This window comes from Pinus tabuliformis, chromosome J (genome assembly GCF_031772625.1).
Source record: "Pinus tabuliformis cultivar Carrire ecotype Pingquan chromosome J, CPIR1, whole genome shotgun sequence".
Lineage (NCBI taxonomy): Eukaryota > Viridiplantae > Streptophyta > Pinopsida > Pinales > Pinaceae > Pinus > Pinus tabuliformis.
This window is the reverse complement of record NC_142295.1, coordinates 1,217,052,119-1,217,061,643: the sequence shown is the minus strand read 5'-3', so window position 1 is coordinate 1,217,061,643 and position 9,525 is coordinate 1,217,052,119.

Below are 9,525 nucleotides of genomic sequence, written 5' to 3'. Positions count from 1 at the left end.
CTGGATCATTCATGATGAAAGCAGATGACCATGTAATAATATTTGCAAAACCCACTAAGATATAGTGAAATATTATCGATGCTCCTATTTGTCACTTTTGAAAAGTCATGCAAGAAAATGAACAAGAACCTTCGTGAACCAAAAGTGAACTGACCTTATGAGCTCTTTTGCTAGCTTTCAAATGTCAGCAGAAGAATGTTTGCACATTCCATTCACTTGTCTACCAATATCAGTCTCCTGGAAACTCAAAGAGGAAGTCAATAGCTAAAAAAGAAATAAGCTAAAACTAAGAAGAACAAGCATAATATTTTAACAAGAAGCTAATAAGGTCTGTTATTCTACCTTCAAAGCCTCCATAGAAATATGTATGTTAAACAAACTCTGTAGTGACTCTAGCAAGACTTCCTGGGCTGAAACCAATGCAAAAATAATGTAAGAATGAGCATATGCTGCAATATCTCCAATTCAAAGAAAACGAAAATCATTTTCATGGGAAATACTAATATAGCCACCACCAAAATAAAATATCAAGTGCAGACTAAGTAGCAACATATGATTAAAAAAATGGACAAAATACTCCCTATATCACTGTGTGGCAGCATACTAGAATAGAATATGAGTGCCTCACGAAACTTGAAAAAAATCCGTTCCCCTGAGAAGTCAGAGATCATAAGTGGACATAACATAAGAATCATTCTTTGACAAGGCTATGCATGAGACTGATTCTTCTGGATTTGTGTCACTCATATCATTTGTCATACGGATTCCACTCGCTGACTGCCACAGTTGGGGCGCAGTATTTGCTGTGGCCTGGAAAATGAATTGCCATCATTCAAATGCTTGCAAATTCTTATTAAATGTAGAATTCTAAAACTAAAAACAAATAGTACGTTAGGACACTTTTAGAGTTGTACCTTGCCAGATGGATTGCAACCATTACACATCCATTTCCAAAGCTTGTGAAAAGCATTTGGAGAAAAGAGCTAGGACAACAACCCCTAAATTAGTATATATTAATCTGGCTACCTGTAAAACACATGGAACATTATATCTAGTTCAAGCATAAAAAAATTTCTAGGATACGAAAATATGGTCCAACAACTATGGTATGCAAGAAATTCTTGGTTTTGGAGGTATAAATGAGATCACTAGCAACTTGCCTTTCCAACAGGTAGCGTATCTGGCAACCTAACATACCTACACTAGGTGATATCAATTTATTATTGAATGGTCACCTTATAGGAGTGTTGAAAGACAACCCTCGACAGGGAAGAAGGTACTAATTTTCTTGAAACTTGATTTGAGATATTCAATTCTGAAATTTTGCAGCAGAGATTAATAAAAAGGAGATGCTAAAGAAGGGACAGGAGTGGAAGGGTTCATTCTATTAGCTTGCAAACAAGCATAAAGAACATTGCCCTTACCCTTATCATTAGGTATATTCCAAAGGATTGGCCTTATCTAAAATCGTCCTCAAATTTCATTGGTATATTTGTCACAGAAAAGTTTTTTCTAAATCAACTGGAAATTACTAGTTGCCTCTCATTTTTCACGTTTTATTCTTGGACACAATTACAGTAAATATTATGCTAGCTAATAGCATTTTGGCATGGGCATAGCTACTATGGCAATGCTTGGTATTGCAGCAAATGTTTTGGCAATGGATGTCTTGATGCCAAAGCCAATAATGTTAGGGGGATAATGAGATTGGGAGGAATGTCGTTTGCCTAACACTTAGAGGGGATTCTTCTTTGGAAAACTTCGATGGAACAGAGAACATGGATCTTGACTGCTTCATATAAATTCCAAATTCAATAAGATAATTAGCACTGTGAGAGTGTTCTTCAGGCCTGTTCTGGAGTGTCCAAAAAAACCATATAAGGGGGTGGACATCGCAAGCAAGAGGAAATTCAGGAATGCCTACAGCGAGGACCATGAGGATGTGCAAAGTCCAATACTTCCCAGTCGCAGCTTGGTGAAGCACTGTACAACCGTATACATAAGTATTGGTTTTTGAGATCACAATCCTCTCGATATATAATGGAGAGAAATTGAACGAATTTGGTAGAGACATATCTCATGAATTAGTTTTATTAGTCAATCTACCCAGAAGTTTATAACTTTGGGTGAACGAATTTTCTACAGATATATCTGGTAAATTCGTATTGTTAGTCATTCAACCAAGAAGCTTATAGCTTGCACTTGGCCAGATGGGTAGTAGCGTTGATACAAACATGAATGGAGGTTCAAAAGGAAAAAGCATATCAATGTTGATTATTTTTAAACATTCAAATCCTACAGATGTTTTCATGATGTTGTTAGGCACCTTGGGTTCCACTGGGGAAGGAACTCTGATACCTATTGGAAATTTTGTTATCATTAGTTCGTTACTAAATATTCTTGGAAATGATCCTCATCTATAGAATCCTCATTCCATGCCTAAAATAGACAATCCCATAATTGTAAAGCTATAATAGGTATCGGGTGTAGTTATAACGGACGAATGCCTATCCAGGTGCAATTGATTGGGAACTAGTTAGTTTAGAATGTCTGTCAATGAATGATAGGGAACTACTTTATTGAAGCTTATGTTTCCCCGTTCTCCCCGTTAGGCAAAGTCAAGTTCTCCCCAGGGTGAGAGAGAAAGGATACTATTGAAATAAAGGAAGGAAAGGCCTCCCATTGCCTAGCACTATTATGCTCATTGAGCCACAAGCAAGTAGGCGACATTCGGATTCATTCTCAACCTTCTCTTCCTCCATCTAGCTAACCTTTCTATATTAGTCAGGGAGGCATCCATACTACTGGGATTCATATTGATAGGGCTGAACATACATCCAGAATTCCTGTTACTAACCACCAACTTCTACCAGCTTCTACCGCAAGTAGCCAATAGTGCATAGGCCAAGTAACACCCAAATAAAACAGGCATCCCACTGAAGAAGAATCATAGACTGGTACAGAAATAAAACCAGTGAAGCAAGAGCGATAAGAAAACAGTATATATTAGCAGAGGAAAAGAAAATGTTATGTTCCAAAATGATTACAAAATAAGCAGAAATTTGAAAACCACTACAATACAACACCAATTGAGAAAATGTACCAGGTTTTCGAACAGGTCAACAATATATGAAACACAAGTTGTAGAGACATGGAATGAACGAGGCCAAGGAATGAACAAGGCCAAGGTAGGACTGAACAAGACCGAGGTTAAGGAGGGCACGAGGTTGAGGAATGAACAAGGCTGAGGTTAAGGATGGCAGAGTTTTGATAAATGGAACGATGAGACACATGGCCTTCATGTTAGGTCCCACATAGCATTTTGTGTAGGATGATTAATAGGCTATGTGGAAGCTATAATTTATAAAATTTTCATTTGCATGCACTACACATGCCTCTTGCCTCATTGAGAGGTGTAACCAGAGAATGATTTCCTTGAAGAAACTCAATTGCCAAACACAAACACATAGTTTTTCAGTGGATGGACTAGGAAATCTAACTGGGCTCACCACCAGAGGTATAACTAAAGAACTAGTGCCTTCAGAGAAACTCAGCAGCCAAACACAATATTTCACTGCAGTTGCTTTCCTTTTCTTTCCTACAGTAGAAGATTCATTCTAGTTGGCTACAAAGGATCACCGTGTGGGGGCTTTAAGGAGGAAGAAGATGTGCCTACCTTTCTTGGCGCCATTCCAGCTACGACTACAGGTGGAATTTGGCCTCAAGCTTTCAAAATTGCTGATCATTTGAGCTTCTTAGAATCGTACATGTAGTCAGCAGAGCAGATTTGATAGTGGAGATGCTCCATTTAGGGTTGACAAATCTCAATAAGGCAGCGATTTTCTTTCTATCGGGTTGACAGATCTCAATAAGGCAGCAATTTTCTTTAGTGTAGCAGAAGATTCATTCTGGTTAGCTACAGAGGATCATTGTGGGGACTTTAAGGAGAAAGAAGATGCGCCTACCTTTCTTGGCACCATTCCAGCTATGACTACAGGTGGAATTTGGCCTCAAGCTTTCAAAATTGTTGATCATTTGAGCTTCCTGGTACATGTAGTCACGAGAGAATATTTGATAGTGGAGACGCTCCATTTAGGGTTGACAGGTCTCAATAAGGCTAACAAATTTTGGGCTTCCTTCCTCGGACGACGATGTAACAGATTCTGGGCTTCCTTCCTTGGACGGTTAACAAATTCTAGGCTTCCTTCCTCGGATGACGATGTAACAAATTTGGCCTTCCTTCCTCGGAGGACGATGCAAGATCTCATGCCAAACCCAATTCCACACTGCCTACCAAGTTCTCTGTTACAGCTTCTGATTCAGAGCCCAAGACTTTGGGTCGCGGTATAGTGATAAAGAAGACTAGAGATGTGTTAAGTCCGAGCAACTTCCGACTCAGAGCCCGGTTCAATCATGAAGAAGACCACATACGTGTTAACGCCAAGCAGAGTCGAGACAGGATGGAGACCAAGATGTCGGCAAGTTGGAAAGACGAAGATATCCAAAGATTCATATCAAAGAGTTGTTGGCCCATCAGAAAGACCCTTTCGTCCTCTGGCAACCCGAAAATGGTGGGTGAGTTTCCTGAGTTTCCTTCCAAAATCATAGGTCTAAATTATAAGTGATAGCAAGGTAGGCTAAGTTGTTTGCAGTTTGTAGCAATTGTTGACACAGTTTATTGTGTTGCTTCATAGCTCTCCCTATTGTGCTTCTTCATAACTCTCTTCTGCCCTGGAACCTGGGTTACTGGTTAAGAAGGAAGGCTTTGCATGCAAGTACCCTGGATAATGCGAAGATAGCTCCCGTTCCGTAGATGACACCACATTAACAGGTGGAAACTTTAGCGACACCGCATGAACACGTGGCAACTTTAGCGACTAAGAAATGGCTTATGGAAACTTTATCTTCCCTAGCATTTCCAAACTGGGCTAGCATTTAATATTGCTAGACTAATGCTAACATTAGTCTACAGTTTGAAACAATTTCGAAATATGAAAAACACAAACCCAAAATAATATAAGATTATCACGCCTTCGCCTCGGGAAGAGGCGAAATAAGACCACGAAAAAAATTATAATATGGTTTGCGGACGACATAGCACATCAACGGGTAAAAACTTACTAAATATTAACACAAACTAATGTTAAGCCATCGAAATCGATTACTATAGTCCCATGCCATTGCCAGATGGCAGGGACTAATAATGTTAATAAAACTAAATGAGACTTATTGAATGAGACTTATCAATAATGCACTGCTTCAACTTAAGTATATTTAGAATAATGTAAGGCTTTGTAATTGTAGGAAGGCTTTGTGTCTTGAAAGGTTCTAAATCAGTGCACATTTGGTTGGTGGATTTTATAAGTTAAAAAGTAGATTGAGAAAAATGTAAGGCTTTGTAGTTTTAGGAAGGTTTTGTGTTTTGAAAGCTTTTAAATCAGAGTATATTTGGTTGGTTGATTTTATAAGTTAATAAAAATATGGATGGGCTGAATTTTAAAAATTATAAGGATAATTAATCCAATCTGAAGTATTTAATGAAGAGTTTGCCAGTATTGAAGATTTAATGTTGGAGTATTTTAATTTATGCAACTTAATATTTTTTTAATATAATTTTTTATAATATAATTTTTTATAATATGATTCTTTATTTTATGGTTATAGATGGAAATGATGATATATTTTTATAGTTTTTTTATATGTATGGATGAAATTCCAAACATTAATCATCTTAAATTTTTAAATCTATGTTTAATTTTTCACATTATAAAATATAATTATGAAATTATAATGCAAATTATCAATTAATAAATGACATCATGTGAATTATGTTTACCTTTTCATATTACGGAATACAAATATAAAATTATCATCTAAATGATCAAATAATAAATAATCATGTAGGTGAGTATCTTGGAAAAAATAAGGCCTATAGATGTATATCAACCACATTTACTAAAGTAATTGTGCTAGTATTATTATTTGCCTCAAAATGCATTGGATTAGAATAGTGAATTAATTGCTCGCCAAATCATTGCAATGAAGTTGAATAGTAAAGCAATTACTCTCTCAGTAGTGGAGGAGCTTCTAAAGATTGAGAAAAAGCTTCTAAACTATATAATACCTACTAATTTTTAATTTTGTTTCTTTTATATATTTTAAAAATCATTACTGCAATTTCTAAAAATCAAAAAGGAAATTGTAAACTCCCTATTTTATAATTAATATTATTTTTAAAAAAATTAGCATTAAATTTCATAATTTATCAAACTTTATTTTATTTATCTGTTTATTTTTAAAATTATATAATTAAAATAATAAATTTTAAAAAACATAATTATAAATATTCTTTTTTCAAATAATTTTAAAAAACATATTGAACATCTATATTTTTTAACTATTTCAATAGAATTATAGCCAACAACTAAACATAAAGAAATTGTATAGAATATTAACTTGAATAGCCAGCGCTTTATGCCCATAACTCTAATAATAACATAATAGATATGTCTAAATATTTATATAAATGAAAATTTTAAACAATAAAAAAGTCATTCAAGCCCATTTATGTAAATTAAACTTGAACACCTACTATTTTACAAGTTTGAACAATTAAAAAGCATTCAAGTGCGTTTATGTAAATTAGACTTGCACACATACCCTCTTTAATCTTTTTCTAGATGCAATCCATTGCATCCTCAAGTTCCTCTCTGAACTACAATTCAAGCAAAAAAAAAATTATATAATGCATGCCTCCTATTAAATGAATGTATGTATAATTTATCTATTTATTTTTCTTTTAATTATTATATATATAAATATAAAAGATCATGATAAAAAATATAGATATATATCAATATTTATTACTACTTTGGTAAATTAAACTAGTAACATAAATACAAAATTTTATGATGCTTTATATTATTTTCTACTTGAAAGTTCAATACAAAAAGTTGGAACAATTTATAATACAAAAATCTAGAACTGAACCTAATAACATAATTGAAAACATGAAAATGAAACGTTATTGCATAACATTGCTTTGTTGATCCTCATTCTACAGGGGATTGGGCCGATCTTCTGAAGTTTCCAATGGAAGCATTCTTAACAAGCAAGCCAAGTTTCGTTCTATTTTAGTTCTCACATTGATGCATTCAATTTTGGTCTTTTTTGTTGAAATTCTTGCCTATTACAAGGAGAATTTACCACTTTCAGTTTGTTATTTCTTATTTTTATTTTTTTTTTTTGGGGGGGGGGGGTGGTGGGGTCTAGGTCCTCGTGATTTGGCATCCCTGGTTATCATTTCTATATGGACTCTTTCATCCTCCTTCGGTTGCATTCAATTACAAGGTCCAATGTTAACACTGACTTTAGAGGGAGCTTCTTTTCCTTTAGTAGCAACATTCAAGAGGTTATGAAGTCATAGGGGTGTCATTCAACGAACCCATGCCATAGCACACGCATTCATGGCATAGTAAAAAATACCCTTAATTTGACTGCATATTGGAAAATACATCTAAAAATCAAATTATTTAACCCCTTACCAATATGAACCCAATACACCTTCCCAATTTAAAAAACCCCTAACTGCATTAAATATTGTAGGCATTGATTTTTTCATTAACATTTTATATATCCCGTTATATTTTTTCATTAACTTTGAGCTCTATTTTTTATACATCCTAATATAAAACCCCTTTATCCCCTATTATATACTCAATATATTATGTCAGTTTCCCCTCAATATATATCCCCCACTATGAATGCACGTGTTATGGTATTACTCCCCCAGTGAAGCCCCCGTGTAGGAAGTATGCATTCATAACCCATCGCATGGTTTGCTTAGCCTAAGAGGGAATCCTTCATCATGGCAGGCACATCTAAGTATACAATTCTCAATATAGAACTCTGATTTTCATATTCTGTTTACTCAATGGTACTTTACATGCACAAGAACAATTTGATGGGTGGACTCTTTTGGTATTAATATACTTGATATTTTGGCATTTGAATTTTTCTTTTGGAGCATATTCGTGGTCTCTTGTGGTTTGTCCGCTTAGGCGCCTTAAAGCCTTGTGTTTCTTTCATTGTCTCTAACCACAACCTTATCCATCCTCTCAAGTTTACCTGACAATGTAGCTTTCACTGTCTTTGTCACTCACTCCATGATCTCATCCCTTTCACTTCCTCCATTGTCCTCTTCATTGCGCCTCTACCAACAACATGACAAAGAGCATAGAGTTATAGAAGCTTAGCTAGCTAGGTGGAAGGGAGTGCTCACGTGCCTTTGCGCTCATAGCGGTAGTAAGCGTTATTAGGATTAGACCCTCGAGCTTGCTGACAAGGAATTGAGCAAATAAATGTTGAAGTTGATGCAAACCAGGACGGGTATACTAATGCTGAAATCTTCACTTTGGTGGCTGAATGGGTGCCTAATCATACTCGGGGAAGTCGAAACCAATGTTTGTGCACCATTGAGCTATATCGAAACATTAAATCTTTACTCAACAAGGTCCTTTTGGAACACAATGAAGCTAAGAGTGAGATTGTGTTGTAGCTTAATGAACTCCAACTAGAGCACCACGATATGGGCTTGGAAATAAAGACATAGCCTTGTGCCTAGCAAAAATTGAAGCCCTCTTATACAAGGGCAAAGAATCATCCTTCGAATATTTCCTACTAATTTGATAAAGGTTTCCACTTTATCTTAAATCACTCAAGTAACTTTAAGTTTTCTAAATTTTGTTTTTGATAAATTTTTTTCTATATTATTTAAGTATCCATATAACATTACTAACACTGGGAAAGTTTGATTACTAAATATTTCATCATAAACCTATAATTTAATATTATCTTTTAAGATAATAATTAAAATTGAGCATAATTTTTCCAAAACACATAATAGTACTCTCGCTAGATTTTCACTTCATTATTCAATATTTGTTTGTCTAACATTTGTATTTTCTTTCAGTAACAAAATTACGTTTTAATATTCCATAACACAATTAATATTCAAATACCAAATAAATATTTTTATTTTTTCATGCTAACAATAGAGGTTAATACTACATTTATTATGAATCCAAATAACACTGAGGGCGGGTTATCATGTGACCTCCAGATCTGGGGAAGCGCGTTCATGGAGATCACAGATGGATCATGGTGTTTTTCTCCCAGGAATTTGTTGTTTTCTGTGTGTACATTTCATTTTGTATTTATTTTTTTAACAAAAACTTAAAATAAAATTAGATTTTTATTGGTCGTGACTCACCGCCCAAATTTTAAATAATTGAATTTTTAAACACTGGTTGAGGTGGTTGAGATGGGGGAATTTTCGAGGCAACACCTTGACTTTATTACCGGTTTTTCTTTTCCAAGAAATACATTGAACAATGAGAAATAATTGAATTTTTAAACTAGTGGAAAACTTAAAATAAAATTAGATTCTTATTGGTCGCACCTAAACTTTGAATAATTGAATTTTTAAACATAGTGGAAAACTAAAAATAAAATTAGATTTTTATT